We start from the raw sequence: 20,049 nt of genomic DNA, 5'->3' as shown, positions 1-20,049 counted from the left end.
TGGGATTAAAAACTCTTGAGCCATGCCAATTAAATTTTTTAGACATTTTATTATTTTGCCAAAGAGGGGTTTCTGTAACATGCTTTATTTACTTAGAGCATAGTATATGTGTCTTGTTTTAACTTTCCCCTCTGTGAGCTAGGACTTCAATAGGAAGAAAAAAAGTGACAACATTAAAAATGATAGTAATTAAAGTATGTTAGTAACTTGACATTAGCATTCTATGGGTGACATTATCTTATGAAAGAGTATAAGGTTGGAGATAGGAGATCTGGATTTTAGATCTAGCTTTGCTTGCTATTTATTAGATAGGTGACTTTATTGATAACCATCCTTGGCTTCTGATCTCTTTCAATTGTTAAATGAGAAGTGTGGGATGGCTTTCTAGGTTTCTCTAGGTCCCAATTTAATGATTCATATTTTTAGTTAGGTGTTTTTGGTACTTATTGGTGTATTCATTATGATTCAATTCCTAGAAAGAAGTGCTGTACTGAGAGTTAAATTCCTTCATGTGTATATTAGGTGAGGAAAAAAAACAACAAACCCAGGAGGCAGCCATGTTTGTTGTTCTAGATAATACTTCTCTCCCGTTGTAGATATTATATATGATTTAATAGCTCTCATATGATACTAAGAGATGAAATTTGTTCTATTTCTGGTAATGCTCTTTAAATCGTCCTGAATAATTTTTCTTTCAGAACCCTGTAATCGTTCAGTTAAAGTCCAGAATTGCGTTTGAATGCCTTACACCTCTGTTCTTTCTTTCCTGATCCCACCGATTCTTGGTAACAGCTGACCCAGGTTTCTACAGGTATTCAATGCATATCTTTACATGTGGAGTGAGCTACAAATGTTTAAAAACAAATACTAAATTGAGCTTACATTTTAAATAAGGGTACTGAGTTATTACTTAGTTACTCAGTATGTATTTATTGAATGTCTCATGTTCTCAGTATTGTTTTTGGTCTCCAGTGAGGAAGGCACTTTGCCTTCAGGGAGTTGTCATTCTACTGTGGGAAACATAATAAACAGAATAGTTTGAGGTAGTGGTGAGTGCCATGAAGAAAATAAGACCATGTAATGAAGAATGAGTGGAAGTGGAGCTGTACTGTGGATTGAGTGGTTAGGGAGGGCCTAACTTCTTTTTAGAGGTGATGAGTTGTGATCATTTACTAAAAAGAATCAGCCATACTGATAATTTTGAGGAATCTTGCAGATAAAGGGAACAGCAAAGGCATTGGATTGTGTTTGATTCTGGAGAATCTACAAGTGTAAGTTGTTTGGTTTGTGTGTTAGGCTTTTCCATAATTGCTGACAGACGATGTTAAAAATATTTTATGTGTAGCAACCAAATGTAATGTGTTGACCTTGTTTAAATCCTCACTCAAATCAATTGTAGGAAGTCATTTTTGGAACACTTTGGGGGAAATATGAATGTGAATGGATATCATATATCAAGGATATTAGATATTAAGGAATTATGTTAATTTTGTTAAGGATGATAATGACATTATGTAAACATCCATTGATGATTCTTGCCTCTGTTGATCTTTACTTTGATGGTTGCAGAATGCTTATTTCAAACTCTACCATCTCTAATCAATAGGCTGTTGTATGGAAGAAGCACTCTTTTGTCTATTATCAATATGAACCTACCTACTTCGTGTTTTATTCAATGGATTATAAATCCATTACTGCCTTTACTTATTTTGATGCTCAAATTATCCCACGTTTGTCCAGTGAGAGCCTCTCCACCCTGGCTCCTGTGTTTTTGACATACATAATTTTTTATGAATACTGTATTTCCTTTCTCTTTGGCACAACAAGAAGTTCAAGCTCATCTTATATCTTTCCTGTCTCAGTCTTGGAATCTCTAAGGAGCCCTGGTTCCTTTTAGTGGGGAGTCCAATTTGCTTCTGAGTTTTCTGTTTAATTTTTTTTTTCACATTTATTTATTTTTGAGAGAGAGAGAGAGAGAGAGAGAGAGAAACAGAGCATGAGTGGGGGAGGGGCAGAGAGAGAGGGAGACACAGAATCCAAAGCAGGCTCCAGGCTCTGAGCTGTCAGCCTAGAGCCTGATGCAGGGCTCGAACTCACAGACCACAAGATCATGACCCGAGCTGAAGTCGGACACTCAACCCATCGAGCCACCCAGGCACCCTTGAGTTTTCTGTTTATATATAGAAATAATCTCTTATTTTCTGGATCAGGACATCCTCTGAGAAACCTAAACTTAGATGTTGATAGTGGGTTTATATTTCTATGAAAATTTTATTTATGAAGTAAATAAATGTAGTAATTTATTATATTTGCCATAAAACACTGTATTATTTTTCTGTTCTTTAAAATAAATAAGTTCTGATTTGATCTTAATTATGATCAAATGAAATAGAAAAAAATAAAATATTTTACTTTGTGTTACATTTCATATGTTGAGGGTTTAATCACTTAACTGTTAAAAATGACAAGGTGTAGGGGTGCCTGGGTGGCTCAGTTGGTTGGGCGTCTGACTTCGGCTCAGGTTATGATCTTGCAGTTCGTGGGTTCGAGCCCTGTGTCGGGCTCTGTGCTGACAGCTTCCTCGGGCCTGCTTCGGATTCTGTGTCTCCCTCTCTCTGCCTCTTCCCTGCTCATCCTCTCTCTTGAAGAATAAATAAGCGTTAAAAAAAAAAATTAAAAATGGCAAGGTGTGCATACTTCATTGTTTTTAACTAAGTCATCAGACATTCTAGTCTGAAGGAAATTGTTGCTTTTTAACTAGCCTTTTATTTATTTATTATTATTATTTTTAATGTTTATTTATTTTTGACAGAGAGAGAGACAGAGCATGAGCCGGGGAGGGGCAGAGAGAGAGGGAGACACAGAATCCGAAGCAGGCACCAGACTATGAACTGTTAGCACAGAGCCCAACACGGGGCTCGAAATCCTAGACCACAAGATCATGACCGAAGTCAGACGCTGAACCAACTGAGCCACCCAGGCGCCCTTAACTAGCTTTTTAAATGAGATTTTTAATTATAATACAGAATAATGTTTCAAATATGAGTGGAAATACATGGACATTTTTCTGGAAAGTTATTGTTACAAGGTATGTCTCACAGCCATTTTCTCACCTGTATGTGGGTATTTGCTTTATTTATTTATTTTTAATCCTGATTTGTAAGTATTTTTCCAGACAGTATTTTGGGCTTTTTTGTTTTTTAAAACAAGCTCTGGCCAGTTTTATTTAAGGAAAATTTTGTGTGATTTTCTGTTCACCAGTCAGTTCTGGCATGCTTCTAATGATACCAGAATCACCTGGGTCAATGCAATGATAGCCGGTGTGCATACTTTGTAGTATTTCCCACATGCTGTGCCCAGTTCAGTGTTATTGCCACTCTAGTGATAGACACCAGTTTTGGCCAAACATGGTGTAATAATCTATTTCAGATTTCCTCAAGGCTGGGCAGTTGTTGGCGAGGATCATCGGTTTTGCTTTGCCATGTCTGATCATGTTCAGCTGCTTGTACCCCAGTACATACTTCCACTTTTCGTAAGAAGTTGGGAGACTAGAGGTAATTGACTCCAGCGACTTTTTTTGTCTTCTTTGCAGCCACCATCTTCCTGCCTTAAGTGAGGGATGGCCCCAAGCAGGAGCAGCCACCAAGATACCAGACAATATTTTGAATGGTTTTTAACTAGTTAATTTTTGAGGCAATTAATATATGTACATGGTTTAAAAATTTTTTTAATGTTTGTTTATTTTTGAGAGAGAGAGTCAGAGCGTGAGTGGGGGAGGGGCAGAGAGAGGAAGACACAGAATCCAAAGCAGGCGCCAGGCTCTGAGCTGTCAGCACAGCGGGTTCAAATCCACAAACTGTGAGATCATTACCCGAGCTGAAGTCGAACTCCTAAGAGGTTTTTTGTTTTTTTTTTTCTGGTATTACTATCATATTTCTTATAGTATGCTTATATATCTGCTTAGTTACTTTTGATGTCAGTGATTTTGTTGTCTTTTAAAAAATATATTTAAGTTTTAAAGATAAAAGCAGTACACAGGGTACCAAATTCATAAGATACGAAGGGTATACACAGAAAGACAAATTTTCTTGCCATCCCTCTTCTTTTCCTTGAAGATCTATCTCCTCTTACTATTTTATATGTATACAGCACAGCAGTATGGCGTCTTGTGGGGAGCTCTGCAAGTGTTTCAGCAAATTGGCTGGGTTGAATGAAACTATTTGATAATAGTAAGTTCTTCTTCACTACTTACCTATGTTGGCATTTGCAGTGATAGTACAAACAGTGATGGGCAAAACTGCTGGCCCTGCAGTGCATATTCAGACCGTGGCTAAAACTGTACTAATAGTCATCATATTTTTCATTACTACACATTTACAAAGCCAGTTTCATTTAAGAATGAAAACCATGAAAAAAACAAAAATAAAACCAGTTTCTTTTAACAAAGTTCTTTATAAAGCAGTAAAACCTGTTTTATTAATCTTGTCCCTTGAGTACATGTCTTTTTAGTATTTTTTTTCTTTTTAATGTTTCATGTGATAAAATGAGAATGTTGTAAGGCACTTTTGCTTCATCCCAAATTATGCTTGTCTTGAAGAAAAGTACTTGTGTGATTGAGTTACAGGATGAACTAGCAAACTTAGTTGCTTTTTTTTAATGGAACTGTATTTTTACTTGAAAGAATGAAAACTGTAGTTACTTAAACTTGGGTATTTGTGTATGTTTTCTCAAAAATAAATGAAGTGAGGGAAAACAACGGACAGAAATTATTGCCAAGATAAAATTAAGGCTTTCAAGCAAAAATTAGAATTTTGGAATGCATATCTGCCACTATGAGTTTGGCAGCTTCTTAGGACCTTTTTGATGAAATTGATGGTGATATTAACAAAATGTGTATAAAATGACTATTGTATAATGAAATGTGTCAGTGTTTGCAAGATATGCATAACTTTGTGGACCAACTTTTCTAATGACCTGTGCATGATATTACAAAGTCATGTATGTGTGAAAGATCTATTTAAGTGCAAGATAAATCAATAGATATTTAATGAAATGATAAGAAGTTTCATTGATAAGTTATCAGATTCAACATTGCAAGTAACCTTTACAAAATTATACTTACTAAGTTTTGTTTTGGGTTAATATCAAAGAATAGGATATACACTTATCTGACAAAGTTATTAAAGATACTCTTTTTTTTTTTTTAAGTTTATTTATTTTGAAAGAGTGCGAGCAGGGTGGTGGGAGGCAGAGAGAGAGGCAGAGAGAGAGAGAGAATCCTAAGCAAGCTCTGTGCTGCTAGCTGTGGAGCCTGATGTGGGGCTCAAACCCACCAATTTCTAGATCATGACCTGAGCCAAAATCAAGAGTCGGATGGTTAACCTGCTGAGCCACCCAGGTGCCCCAAGATATTCTTCTCTTTTAAGTACATATTTGTGTGAAGCTGGGTTTCTTTTTTTTTTTTTTTTTTAATGTTTATATTTATTTTTGAGAGAGAGAGAGAGAGAGAGAGAGGAGGGTGAGTGGGGGAGGGGCAGAGAGAGGGAGACACAGAATCCAAAGCAGGCTTCAGGCTCTGAGCTGTCAGCACAGAGCCCAACGAGGGGCTCAAACTCATGGACCATGAGATCATGACCTGAGCTGAAGTCAGACGCTCAGCCGACTGAGCCACCCAGGCGCCCAAAAGCTGGATTTCTTATTAGATAGGATACAGAAGCAGATTTAAGAATCCAAGTTTCTTCTATTAAGTCAGACATTAAAGAGATTAGCACAAATGTGTAATAGTACTACTCTTTAACTTTTTTGAAAAGATAAAATGTTACTTAATATTAGCATGTAATAGACTTACTATTGCTGTTTTTAAAAAATAAATTTTTAAGCATTGATTTTATTTTCTAATATTGTATTAAATATAACCTAGAATTTAAACTTTTGGGAGATTCTCAATTATTTTTAAGAGTCTAAAGGGGTTCTCAAGTCAGAACGTTTGAGCCTTGCTGTGCCAGTTATCTTTTGACTTCTTATGGAAAAGAAATCCACACTTCTTTCTTCACCCTTTCTTTTGATATAGTTGTGTCACAACTTTAGGTTATTTTAAGTAATAACTCAACACGTATTTATTGAATACCAACTCTGTGTTCTAAGCTTTGGGACACATAATGTGAAAACAAAGACTAGGCTCTATTGGGAAAACAAGTAAATTTTACATATGGTAATTATGGCAATAACTGAGCTGGTAAAAGAAGACGGGAGTGAGGTTAACTTTTTAAATGTAAGATGATCGGGGATGGTCTCAAGGACAAGGAAACATTTTTAGCACAGACTGAAAGGAAACAAGTGAGATCCTTGTGGCTATCTGGGGGACAAGCATTTCGGGCAGATTAAATAGCATAGCATACTTGGCCTGCTCAAGGAAAAGCCAAGAAGCTGTTGTGACTGGAATGGAGTGGATGAGGAGAATGGTGATTTCTGAAGATGGAGGTAGCAAGGGCTTATGTCCTTCAGTTTTAAGAAATATTTTTGTGTTAGCTTTCATGACATCTTAGTCATTTTTTTTTTTTTTTTTTTTTTCTGTTCTCTTTTGGGAGTTGTTGTCAGATGATAAGATTTTGTTGCTCTTTCTTGTTGTTAGCTCCTTTTCTTTTTTGGTGAATTAAAATATTTTTTCATTTAGTGGGGATTGCAAGGAAATTTGAGAGAAAGGTACATGTATAATTTACCATGTTTAAACAAAATGTGAACTTTTGTTTTTGATAAATACCAGCAGCAAGTTACATTGTTGATACGGAAATTGGCTCTTCTCAACTCTTAGTGGTAGAATCATGTTTAAATATGTGAAAAAGTACACATGTAAATAGGTTCACTTTACAAAGTCTAAGTCTACTTTAACAACTGTGTTCTTTAATAGAAAGTAGTCATTAAGTGAAGAAAATCATGTGATGTAATACTTTTATTACAAAACATCTGCAGACTGACTGTCACAGATTTGATTGTACTTTCTGTGAAATCACATTTCTTTAAAGAACTGTATATAGTACCAGATGAAAATGGCCATTTTATGGAATCTTATACAGCCATAAAACAGGGATGAGATTTTGCCACCACTTGTGACAACATGATCTAGAGGGTATTATGCTAAGTGAAATAAGTCAAAGAAAGACAAATACCATATGATTTCACTTATATGTAGAATCTAAAAAATAAAACAAATGAATAAAGAAAAAGCAGAATCAGGCCTATAAGTAAAGAGAACAGACTGGTGGTTGCCAGAGGGGAGAGGTGGGGATGGACAAAATGGGTGAAGGGGAGTGGGAGATACAGGCTTCCAGTTATAGAATGAATAAGTCATAGGAATAAAAGGTACAGAATAGGGAATATAGTCAATGGTATTATATAGCATTGTATGACAGATGGCAGCATCTTGTGGTGAACATAGCATAACACAGAGAGATTGAATCACTATGTTGTACGCCTGCAACTAATGTTACATTGTCAACTATACTTAAAAAGTTTTTTGGTCATAATAAAATGAAAAGAGGAGGACTAGGTCAAACACAGACTGCTTTACCTCTATAAATCTGAGAGAATATGTAGAGAATTTTGGTTGTTAAAAAAACCAATAGCTAACCATCTTTTTTTTTTTTTTAATTTTTAATGTTTATTTACTTTTGAGAGCGAGAGAGGGAGGGAGTGAGGGAGAGAGAGAGGGTGTGCAAGCCAGGGAAGGGCAGAGAGAGAGAGGGAGTCACAGAATCTGAAGCAGGCTCCAGGCTCTGAGCTGTCAGCACAGAGCCCGATATGGGGCTTGAACTCATGAACCTCGAGATCATGACCTGAGCCAAAGTCAGACGCTTAACCGACTGAGCCACCCAGGTGCCCCTAACCATCTTATTTTCATAACCACCTTCCTGCCTGCCATTCCTCTGATTTGCCTTTATCCTTATTCTCCATTTGAGGTCTTTTTTTTTTTTTTTTTAATTTTTAAATGTTTTATTTATTTTAGAGAGAGAGAGGAGACAGAGTACGAATGGGGGAGGGGCAGAGAGAGAGGGAGACACCGAATCAGAGGCAGGCTCCAGGCTCTGAGCTGTCAGCACAGAGCCCATCGTGGGGCTTGAACTCATGAACCTCTAGATCATGACCTGAGCCAAAGTCAGATGCTTAATTGACTGAGCCACCTAGGCACCCCTCAGTTACTCCATTTTAATAGACCTTTAGCATTCTCCCACTGTGGAGGCTAAGTTCCAAAAATCTCCAAGGAAAATAGGAGACATTGTGGCTGAGTAACATAATCTTATATAAAAATAATGTCATTGGAACCAGAGTCGTGAGTGAACATATGAAAGCGTGCATAACTGTACATTTAATTTTTAAAATGTGAAAGACCAAAACCAGCAACTTCTGTCAGAATTAAGATCCAGATGTGTGTGTTAGACTTTGCGCAAGTTGCCTAACTTTCTATAATCCTTAGTTCCTTCGAGATAATAGTTTTTAGTGAGGATAAAATGAAATAAAAGCATGGCACGTGGTTCCTTAACAGACCTTACCTGATCTGGCCCTTGACCATCTCTGATCCAGCTTGTGTACCATCTTTCTTTCCTCCCCTCCCCTTCTTTCTGTTGTTTGTTAGGCCTCTTCCTGCCACATGATCTTTCTTTTATTGTTTCCTCTGCTAGGAATGCTCTTCCTTTAGCACTGTGTGCTGTGGCTGACTGGTGGCTTCTTCTCATATTTCAGGTCTTTAGCTTCTTAGTGAGGAGCCCACTGATGGTCAGCTTTTCCTCTTTGTTTTATTTTCTTAATAGCACAGATTTCTCTCTAAAATTATCATGATTGTTTGTCTACTTGTGCCTTGTTTGTCCTCATTTGCATCTAATTTTCATGAAAGCAAAGACTTTCTGTATCCTGCTCATGGCTGCTGATCCCAGTGCCTACAACAGTGGCCACATTACAATAGACTCTCAATAAATACTTGTTGAATGAAAATAGTAAACTGAATAAATGGTAGCTAATACATTATCAATGGTAGTATATCTTCTAAAATATTAATAAGCTACTGTAAAATTAATTTCTGTTGCCTAGTTAACATTTCCAGATTCTGGTCTGATCCCAGGTGCTTGGATGGAAAAAGTTTGGATCACCTAACTTGTATTTATCCTGTGATTTGCCATCACAGAGTACATCATTCTTTTTAGACTCTTGAAATTACCCATTTTATTCCCATGTGAATGAATATTTTTCTTCACAGATAGTAGTTCTAGATAGCAGTTCTAAGGCCTGGACTTAATTTCAGTCATCTTCCTTTATCTTGAACAAGCTTCAATTTAAAATATTTTTTCTTTTCAGGGTGCCTGGGTGGCTCAGTTGGTTAAGTGTCCTACTCTTGATTTCCATTTGAGTCATGATCTCATGGTTTGTGAGTTAGAGTCCCACGTAGAGCTCTGCTCTGACAGCCTGTGTGCACATGCTTTCCTGATTGTTCTCTCTCCCAAAAATAAATACTTAAAAAATTTTTCTTTTCTTTCCTGTCATTTTTATTAATCTTCAGTTGCTCTTTTTTTCTGATTATCTCTAACAGGAAGAACTCATATATATACTGAAACCAAAATTCAAAAGATTGCCCATAAAGTATATAAGTAAATGTGTCTAGGCTAGACTTACATGTATGGAAATCCACATTGGGGTTAAGATTACTGTATTTATCCAGAATGTGAGATTTTTGGGGGATAGAATAGTATCTTAACTGTCTTCTTAATTATGACCTTGAGCGGTGGCTAGTAGCAAAACAGCCAAAAAGGGTTTGTTGAATAAGGTGGCTGACATTAGCATAGAGGATCGTGAATCCTTGGTTTCTCCCTACTAGTATCCTCAGTTGTCTAATAGGCTTGCTATTTTAGTTCTCGCCACTAGGATTTTCACTTTGCTGTCAGAATACACAGACCCAAGGTAGGCAAAAATGTCAGTCAAAATAACCTTGGAAATCCCTAAAGTTGGCCATAAAATATAGACATACAGTCTCTTAGAGTCCAGTGTATCCTGTTTGTCCTTTAGTATTGGAACAAATCACATTTCATTGTTAAACACTAGAAGTAGTAGGCTGTGTTTATGGTTCATGTTGTGGGAAAAATAAATGGCTCTCAACATTAGAATCTGACAGCACAGTAAAATGTTTATATCACGAGAGGCACATGGGAAGTGAGACCAACTAGAGAATGGTAAAATTTTATCTTTCTTGTGTTCATTTGGGTATATAATTATTGAGCAGAATTGCAAGCATAATGTACATGGTTTAAATTATTCTTTCATTGTTTTCATATTGTTGAATTCACATTAAGGGTGTGCTCTCTACCCAGAGGTGTTTTTCCTAATCCAGTTTTCAGTATGCCTTTACCTTCAATCATTAGAATGTAAGTAACTCTGTTTTTTCTCCTTATGACTCTAGTTATTCTTTAGAACATGTTCTTAATATCCTCCAGCTTACATATTTTGACCCAAATGATACAGGAAGAGCAAAAACAAATTTTGTTTAATAAACTTGTTGGACTTTATCCGAGGAGAAATTGTTTCCTTGGGCAGTTTTGCTCACCACATTAGATCCTACATTCTCAGCCAGCTGCCATCTTTCCTAATCTAGTTTTTTGTTTCATTTGTATTTATTTTGTTACCCCACCCTTTGGGTGCTTTAACAGTTCAGGGGTTTTTGTTTTGTTTTGTTTTGTTTTTTAATGTTTTCTTACTTATTTTGAGAGAGAGAGAAAGTGCAAGTGGGAGGAGGGGCAGAGAGAGAGGGAGAGAGAATTCCAAGCAGGCTTTGTGCTGTCAGCATGGAGTGACGCCTCCATCATACGGTTATGAGATCATGAGCTGAGCCTGGGCTGAGCTGAAACCAAGAGTTTGACTCTTAACAGTCTGAGCCACCCAGGTGCCCCCAGGATTTTGATATGATCTTCAAGAGGAATTGAGGTTCATTTGAATAAGATAGACTAACTTGAGGTGGGTGTACCTAAGAGGATTAAAGGCCTACCCCCCTCCCCCCCAAAAAAAAAAGAAAGAGAAAACGGGAAGCTTGTGGATTTTTTTTGCCAGGATGATTTTTTTTAAATGTTTATTTACTTTTGAGAGAAAGAGAGAGACAGAGGCATGAGCGGGGGAGGGCAGAGAGAGACACACACAGCATGTGAAGCACTCTCGAGGTTCTGAGCTGTCAGCACAGAGCCCGATATGGGGCTGGAACTCATGAACCTCGAGATCATGACCTGAGCAAAAGTCAGACGCTTAACCGACTCTGCCACCCAGGTGCCCCTAACCATCTTATTTTCATAACCACCTTCCTGCCTGCCATTCCTCTGATTTGCCTTTATCCTTATTCTCCACTTGAGGTCTTTTTTTTTTTTTTTAATTTTTAAATGTTTTATTTATTTTAGAGAGAGAGAGGAGACAGAGTACGAATGGGGGAGGGGCAGAGAGAGAGGGAGACACCGAATCAGAGGCAGGCTCCAGGCTCTGAGTTGTCAGCACAGAGCCCAACATGGGGCTTGAACTCATGAACCTTGAGATCATGACCTGAGCTGAAGTTGGACACTTAATCGACTGAGCCACCCAGGCGCCCCTGCCAGGATGATTTCTAAAAGCTAGGTGACTCTTCACCTTTAAAAATAATAAAAGCCAGCGTGTGCATACATTATTTTGTTTAAAATTTACAAGAACCCTTTAAGGTAAATATTTCCATTTTTCAGATGAGGAGATTTAGGCATACAGTGGTTAGTAAAAGTAGTAATGGAGTTGAAGGGATTTAAGTTAGTAGGTTTTGACTCACCTGAGAAAGGGATTCCAAAATTCAGGGGCTTAACTAGTATTTCTATATTGCCTTTAAGGAAGACATGAGGTATATTTTTATTTCCAGTGGGCATGGTCTTTGTCAGAAGAGAGAAGGATGGTGATACTTTATTTGGTTGGTGTGATGGGCGTGCTTAATTTCTCTGCATATTCCAGATTTTCTACAGGGAACATCTTAAAAAAATTTTTTTTAATGTTTGTTTTCGAGACAAAGACAGAGACAGAGAGACAGAGAGGGGGAGGGGCAGAGAGGAGACAGAAACCCTAGCAGGCTCCAAGCTCTGAGAGCCTGATGCAGGGCTCGAACCCACAGACTGCGAGATCATGGTCTGAGCTGAAGTCAGACGCTTAACTGACAGCCATCCAGGTGCCCCTAAGTTTTTTTTAATGTTTACTTTTGAGATGGGGTGAGGGGCAGAGAGAGATATAGGGAACATATTTTAGAAATCAATTTAATTTAAGTATAATTTATATATAATGTAAGGCATATATTTTTACTCTACAGTTCAGTGAGTTTTGGTAAATGTATATATCCATGTAGCCAACACTCCAATCAGGATATAAAATAATTCTATCACCTTAGAAAGTTTTTTCTTGCTCCTCTGTCATCATTCACCCCATCTCTTGCCATAGGCAAACACTGATTTGATGTTTGACATTACGAATCAATTTGTTCTAGAACTTTTTCTGTTTGGCTTCTTGTGCTCATCATGTTTTCCTTTTAGCATTTTGTTGTTGAAAATTTCAAACATAAAAGTTGAAAGAATTGTACAGTGAACACCCATTTCCCCATCACCTACATTCTGTAATTAATGGTTTGCTGTTTTTTGTTTTATCACCTGTCCATCTATTCATTCTTCTAACCATCTTTCAGTCATGCTTACTGGTTGGTGGTTTGTTTTTATGATTTATTTATTCATGAGTTTATGAATTTATAAGTTTATTTTGTGAGAGAGCGAGTGACCCAGCAGGGGTGGAGTGCAGAGAGAGAGAGAGAATTCCAAGCAGGTTCTGTGCTGTTCTGTTATTGGGGCTTGATCCCACAACTGTGAGATCATGATCTGAGCCGAAATCAAGAGTCAACACACTAAGTCACCCAGGTGCCCCTGTTATGTGTTTTAAAGTAAATTGCTGAAATCGGTGCTTTTTTTTTTTAATTTTTTTTTTTAATGTTTATTTATTTTTGAGAGACAGAGTGTGAGCAGGGGAGGGGCAGAGAGAGAGAGAAAGACAGAATCTGAAGTGGCTCCTGGCTCTGAGCTGTCAGCACAGAGCCCGACGCAGAGCTTGAACTCACTGTGAGCTGTGAGATCATGACCTGAGCCCAAGTAGGATGCTTAAACTGATTGAGCCACCCAGGTGCCCCTAGATATCCGTGCATCTTATCCCCAAACAAATTCAGCTTCCATATCATTAACTAGACTTGAATATTCGTTTAATTCTTTGTTTTTATAGTAAAATTTACATACAGTGAAATGCATAAATTTTAAGTGTATGATTTAAGTTTTGCCAAAAGTTTGTTTGTGAACCCAAATCCTTATGAAGAAATAGAATACCAACACTTCAGAAAGTTCCCTCATGTACCCCCTACTCAGTTGTTTCTCCTACCCTTTAATCCTTTGTAGAACACAACCAGTTTTAATTTGCCTTTACCTTAGATTAGATTGGCCTATTCTATAACTTCATATATATGGAATTATATACTTTATATCTGATTTCTTTCCCTTAGCAGGATGTTTTTGAGATTTACCCATAATGTTACTTGTATCAGTGGTTCATTCTGTTACTGTCATTGTTGCTGCAGTTTGGTATTTATATATCATAATTTTTTTATATATCCTAGTTGATTTTTATATATCCTAGTTTTATATATCCTTGTTGATCTGTTTTTTTCCCAAATTTTTGGTTGTTATGAGTAAAGCTATGAACACTCACATACAAATTTTTTTTGTATACCTATGTTTTCAAACCTAGGTGTGAAATTACTAGATCATAGGTTAGATGTATGTGTGACTTTATTAGAAGCTACCAAAGATCTGTACGTGGAGTTCCAATTGTGCCACATCCTTGTTAACCTTTGGTGGTTTTGGTCTAAAAATTTTAGCCTTTTATTGGGTGTGTAGTTTTATCTCATTGTGGTTTTAATTTGCATTTTCCTGATGACTGAAGATATCAAGCATTTTTTCATGTACTCATTGTCCATGTGTATATCTTTTGACAAATTTTTTTTGGGTGGGCTTCTCTTATTAAGATGAAAGAGTTTTGCATATATTCAACTTATGTGTATGTATTTATATACATACAAATTACACTTATGTAAATGTTTTTTTTTTTAATTTTTTGTATTTAGCTTGTTACCTTGCTTTTTTGTTTTAATGGTGCTTTTTTGTTTTCTTAATGGTATCTGTGAAGAGCAGATTTTCAGTTTGATGAAGTTTAGTATTTCAATTTATTTTAAGTGTATTTATTTTGAGAGAGAGAGAGAGAGAGAGAGCACAAGCAGGGGAGGGGCAGAGAGAGAGAGAGAGGGAGAGAGAGAGACAGAGAGAATGAATCCCAAGCAGGCTCTGCACTGTCAGCACAGAGCCTGACACGGGACTTGAACCTGTGAGCTGTGAGATCATGATCTAAGTCAAAATCAAGAGTCAGTCGCTTAACCGACTGGGCCACTGCACTTGTAATTTATCAATTTATAAAAATTGAGTGGTGCTGTTTGTGTTCTATGAGACCTTTGTTCATGGTATGATGACATTTATCTTTTGCTATGTTTCTTTTAGAAATTTAAGGTTTAGCTTATTTTTTTCCTGAATTTGTTTTTTGAGAGAGAGAGAGAAAGCACATGTGCATGTACACACATGCATGCAAGCAAGGAGGGGAGGGGCAGAGAGAGAGGGAGACACAGAATCTGAAGCAGGCTTCAGGCTCTGAGCTGTTGGCACAGCGTTCAGCAAGGCTCGAACCCACAAATCGTCAGATCATGACCTGAGCTGAAGTCAGATGTTTAACTGACTGAGCCACCCAGGGGCCCCTAAGGTTTAGCTTTTAGGTCTAAGTCTGTCATCCATTTTTTTTTTTTTTTTTTTTTAGTTTATTTATACATTTTGAGAGAGAGGGAGAGTGATTGCATGCATGTGTGCCCATGTGAGTGGAGGAGGAGCAGAAAGGGAGAGAGAGAGATTCCCAAGCAGGCTCTGCTCTGTCAGTGCAAACCCTGACTTGGGGCTCTATCCCTCAAACCATAAGATCATGACCTGAACCAAAATCAAGAGTCAAATGCTTAACCGACTGAGCCACCCAGACACCCCAGTCTGTGATTCCCTTTGAGTTAATTTTTGTGTCTGGTGTGAGGTGTAGAGGTTAAGTTTTTTCCACATGGTTCACCAGTTTTTCCACCACCATTTGTTGAAAACTGTATTCCTTTGCTGGTATCTTGGCACCCTTATTGAAAATCACTTGATGACATGTATGAGTCTATTTCTGGACTCTCCAGTCTATCCTTATGCCACTACCACCCTGTTTTGTTACAGTTAGGTTTTAATCCATCATCTTGCTGTTTGTTTTCTATTTGTCCCATCTGTTCTGTATTTTGTTTTCCTTCTCATGTCTCCTCTTTTGGGGTTGAGTTTTTTTTGTTTGTTTTGTTTTTTTGTTTTCTGTTTTTTTTTTTTTTTTAGTTTTTTGGCTTTTTTTTTTTTTTTTTTTTTTGGTGTGTGTGTTATATTTTGTTTTCACTTTTGGTTTATTAGCCAAACTTGTTTTATTTTTTATCTTTTGTCGTTGCTCTGGGGTTTATGCTCTACATCTTTAACTTTTCACTTTTTGTCTTCAAGGAATAATGGACTATTTCACATGATATAAAAACTTAACAGAGTCTACTTCTCTTTGCTCCCCTCGTATGCTTTTTGTTATTGTCATACATTTTACTTTTATATGTTACTAGTTTTGGGAAGATTTCCTCAAATTTAGGGTTATATTTAGAGAATATTTTTACAAGGGTATCTCTGACAAAAGATGCTAGTAGAACTTGCTTTATTCTATTTAACTTTTACAAAAGTCAGTGGGTGGTGATGATTTGTGAAAAAAGTCTTGAAAATTTGATAAATTCAGACTAGAAAACTTTCATATGAGTCTGAAAAAAGATGGTTGTATCATTTACTCTTTTTATAGAACTAGACAGAGAGCTTGGAGCATTTGTGAATGAATATCTCTGAATATTACCCAGTTATTGACTTTAGGCAAATTATTCAGGTAAAAACAAACAAGCAAAATACCCCTTTATGTCTTTATCTGTATATAAGCTAAATTTAGTGGCAGTATTTTACATTTATTTATTTTTAATGATTTCGGTAATTATTCTAAGCTTTTATTTTCAGGTCTTGATTTTGTCACTCAATTTGTATGTAATACACTTTTCAGCTTTTTTTTCCTTTTTTTGTGTTTTTAAAATTTTTAGTTTTATTTATTTTTAATTTAAATCCAAGTTTGTTAACATATAGTGTAATAATAATTAATAGAATTTAGTGATTCATCACTTATGTATAATACCCAGTGCTCATCCTAACAAGTGTCCACTTTAAAAAAAATTTCTTTTAATGTTTATTTGTTTTTGAGAGAGAAAGAGAGCACCAGAGCGTGAGTGGGCGAGGGACAGAGAGAGAGGGAGACACAGAATCTGAAGCAGGCTCCAGGCACTGAGCTGTCAGCACAGAGCCCGATGTGGAGCCCAAACCCATGAACTGTGGGATCATGACTTGAGCTGAAGTCGGATACTTAACTGACTGAACCACCCATGTGTCCCCCAACAAGTGTCCTCCTTAATGCCCCTCACTCCTTTAGCCCTCCCCTCCACTCAAGACCCCTCCAGCAACCCTCAGCTTGTTCTCTGTATATAAGAGCCTCACATGGTTTGTCTCCCTCTATTTGTATATTATTTTTGCTTCCCTTCCTTTATGTCCATCTGTTTTGTATCTTAAATTCCACATATGAGTGAAATCATATAGTATTTGTCTTTCTCTGGATGGCTTATTTTGCTTAGCATAATACACTTTAGTTCCTTCCACGTTGTTGCAGATAGCAAGATTTCGTTCTTTTTGATCGCTGAGTAATACTCTGTTGTATATATATACCATATCTTTGTCCATTCATCCGTTGATGGACATTTGGGCTCTTTCCATACTTTGACTATTGTTGATAGTACTGCTGTAAACATTAGGGTGCATGTGCCCTTCAGATCATCACTCCTGTATCTTTTGGATAAATACTCGGAAGTGCAGTTGCTGGGTCATTGGATAGTGCCATTTTTAATTTTTTGAGAAACCTCCAGACTCTTTTCCAGAGTGGCTACACCAGTTTGCGTTCCCACTAGCAGTGCAAAAGGGTTCCTCTTTCTCTGCATCCTCACCAACATCTGTTGTTGCCTGAGTTGTTAATTTTAACCATTCTGACAGGTGTGAGGTGGTATCTCATTGTGGTTTTGATTTGTATTTCCCTGATGATGAGTGATATTGAGCAGTTTTTTTATGGGTCTCTTAGCCATCTGGATGTCTTCTTTGGAAAAGTGTGTATTCATGTCGTTTGCCCGTTTCTTCACTGGATTATTTGGTTTTTGGGTGTTGATGTTGATAAGTTCTTTATAGATTTTGGATACTAACCTTTTATCTGATATGTCATTTGCAGGTATCTTCTCCCATTCGGTTGGTTGTGTTTTAGTTTTGCTGATTGTTTCCTTTGCCGTGCAGAAGCTTTTTATGTTGACTGAGGTCCTCATAGTTCATTTTTGCTTTTGTTTCCCTTGCCTCTGGAGACATGTCAAGTAAGAAATTGCTGCAGCCGAGGTCAAAGAGGTTTTTGCCTGCTTTCTCCTCTAGGATTTTGATGGCTTCCTGTATTACGTTTAGGTCTTTAATCTATTTTGAGTTTATTTTTGTGTGTGGTCTAAGAAAGTGGTCCAGGTTCATTCTCCAAGTCACTGTCCAGTTCTTCCAACACCACTTGCTGAAGAGATGTCTTTATTCCATTGTATATTCTTTCCTGCTTTGTCAAAGATTAGTTGGCCATACGTTTGTGGATCCGTTTTTGGGTTCTGTATTCTGTTCTATTGATCTAAGTGTCTGTTTTTGTGCCAGTACTGTACTGTCTTGATGATTACAGCTTTGTATTACATCCTGAAGTGGAATTGTGATGCCTCCAGCTTTGATTTTTGTTTTCAACATTACTTTGTCTGTTCCAGGTCTTTTCTGATTTCATACAAATTTTAGGATTGTTTGTTCTAGCTCTGTGAAGAATGCTGGTGTTATTTTGATAGGGATTACATTAAATATGTAGATTGCTTTGGGTAGTATCGACATTTTAACAATATTTGTTCTTCCAATCCATCTTCTTCAATTGATTTCATAAGCTTTCTATACTTTTCATTGTATAGATTTTTCACCTCATTGATTAGGTTTATTCCTAGGGATATTATGGTTTTTGGTGCAATTATAAATGGGATCGATTCCTTGCTTTCTCTTTCTGTTGCTTCATTATTGGTGTATAGGAATGCAATTGCTTTCTGTAAACTGACTTTATATCTGAAACTTTGCTGAATTCATGTATCAGCTCTAGTAGTTTTTTGGTGGAGTCTTTTGGGTTTTCCACATAGAGTATCCTGCCGTCTGTGAAGAGTAAAAGTTTGACTTCCTCCTTGCTCATTTGGATGCCTTTTATTTCTTTGTGTTGTCTAATTGTTGAGGCTAGGATTTCCAAAACTATGTTGAATAACAGTAGTGAGAGTGGACGTCCTTATCGTGTTCCTGACCTTAGGGGGAACGCTGTCAGTTTACCAGTGAGGATGATATTAGTGCGTTTTTTGTATATGGCTTTTATGATCCTGAGGTGTGATCCTTCTATCCCTCCTTTCTTAATGGTTTGTATCAAGAAGGGATGCTGTATTTTGTCAAATGCTTTTTTTGCATCTTTTGAGAGGATCATGTAGTTCTTATCCTTTCTTTTATTAGTGTGATGTATCTATCCTTTCTTTTATTAGTGTGATGTATCACATTGATAGATTTGCAGATATTGAACCAGCCTTGCATCCCAGGAATAAATCCCACTTGATCATGGTGAATGATTCTTTTCATGTATTGTTGGATCCAGTTTGCTGGTATCTTGTTGAGAATTTTTGCATCCATGTTCATCAGGGAAATTGGTCTATAGTTTTCCTTTTCAGTGGGGTCTTTGTCTGGTTTTGAAATCAAGGTAATGTTGGCCTCATAGAATGAGTGGAAGTTTTCATTCCATTTCTGTTTTTTGGAACAGCTTCAAAAGAATAGGTGTTAACTCTTTAAATGTTTAGTAGAATTCCCCTGGAAAGCCATCTGGCCCTGGACTCTTGTTTGTTGGGAGATTTTTGATTACTGATTCAGTTTCTGTACTGGTTATGGGTCTGTTCAGATTTCCTATTTCTTCCTGTTTCCGGAATTTGTCCATTTCTTCCAGATTGCCCAATTTGTTGGCATTGCTTTTCAGCTTTGTGTCAGTTGGGAATATAGTGAATATTCCACTTATGTCTTCACATGAAACCATGGCTAAAAACAAATTTTTGAATGCATGTTGTTGGCTCATTTTATATTGCTGATTATTGATACATTTCTTGACAAGTTTTGGGATTAATCTTTATTCTGTTTTAGCTTTCTATTATAGCTTATAGTTCCCTCACAACTGAAAGGTCAGTGAAGGTGAGACTGCTGCCTGATGTGAGAGGGAGGGAGTTTAGTGTTCATGTTCAAGATTAAGGGAGAATATAGGGTTCTAGGTACTGTGGATTCTTCCCTGTATTATTAAATTGAAACAAATTCTGGGGGAAATTTGGTAATTATCTGGACCTTTGTTTGGTCATTCTTAATGCTGAAAAATATCTCAAGAAGTCATTTTATTTTTCCTTTTTCTTCCTAACAATAATTCTAGACAAATAGTTGAAATAGAATGACATTTTTGAAGATTAGATGTTGTTTATCAGAAGATCATATGTTGTCTCTCAGAAAACTGGTACATTTGTAGGTATACTTCATCATTAAATATGTGTTTTATTCAGAGAACCTCTGCCATGGAAAACAGGGTGATCAAGTCTTATTTCTTCCCACTTCACTCTTTTTCCTTTTATTCTTCCTAGAAAACCTTCCCTGGTGTACATACCCTCCCCTTTAGAACTGAATTAGGCTCTACTCCAATTTGTTT

General features: G+C 36.9%; 1 protein-coding gene and 1 pseudogene across 9 annotated transcripts in view; one reads left to right on the top strand and one right to left on the bottom strand.

Annotated features, from left to right (window-relative positions):
• The window catches only part of RNF111 (ring finger protein 111), a 126,812-nt gene that overhangs the window by 32,517 nt on the left and 74,246 nt on the right, over positions 1 to 20,049 (top strand). Inside the window, exon 1 of one of the 9 annotated variants that reach the window (XM_042988751.1) lies at positions 10,823 to 10,992. The exons of the other annotated variants lie outside the window; for them this stretch is intronic. The gene's annotated coding sequence lies outside the window, so the exon portion shown is untranslated. Of the gene's footprint in view, positions 1 to 10,822; positions 10,993 to 20,049 lie in introns of those variants that run through there. 9 annotated transcript variants of the gene reach the window in all.
• LOC102955997 lies at positions 3,195 to 3,599 on the bottom strand (annotated as a pseudogene).

Source organism: Panthera tigris, chromosome B3, assembly GCF_018350195.1.
Source record: "Panthera tigris isolate Pti1 chromosome B3, P.tigris_Pti1_mat1.1, whole genome shotgun sequence".
NCBI classification, from domain to species: domain Eukaryota; kingdom Metazoa; phylum Chordata; class Mammalia; order Carnivora; family Felidae; genus Panthera; species Panthera tigris.
The sequence above is the reverse complement of the archived record's forward strand: the minus strand, read 5'-3'. Positions and strand labels throughout refer to the sequence as shown.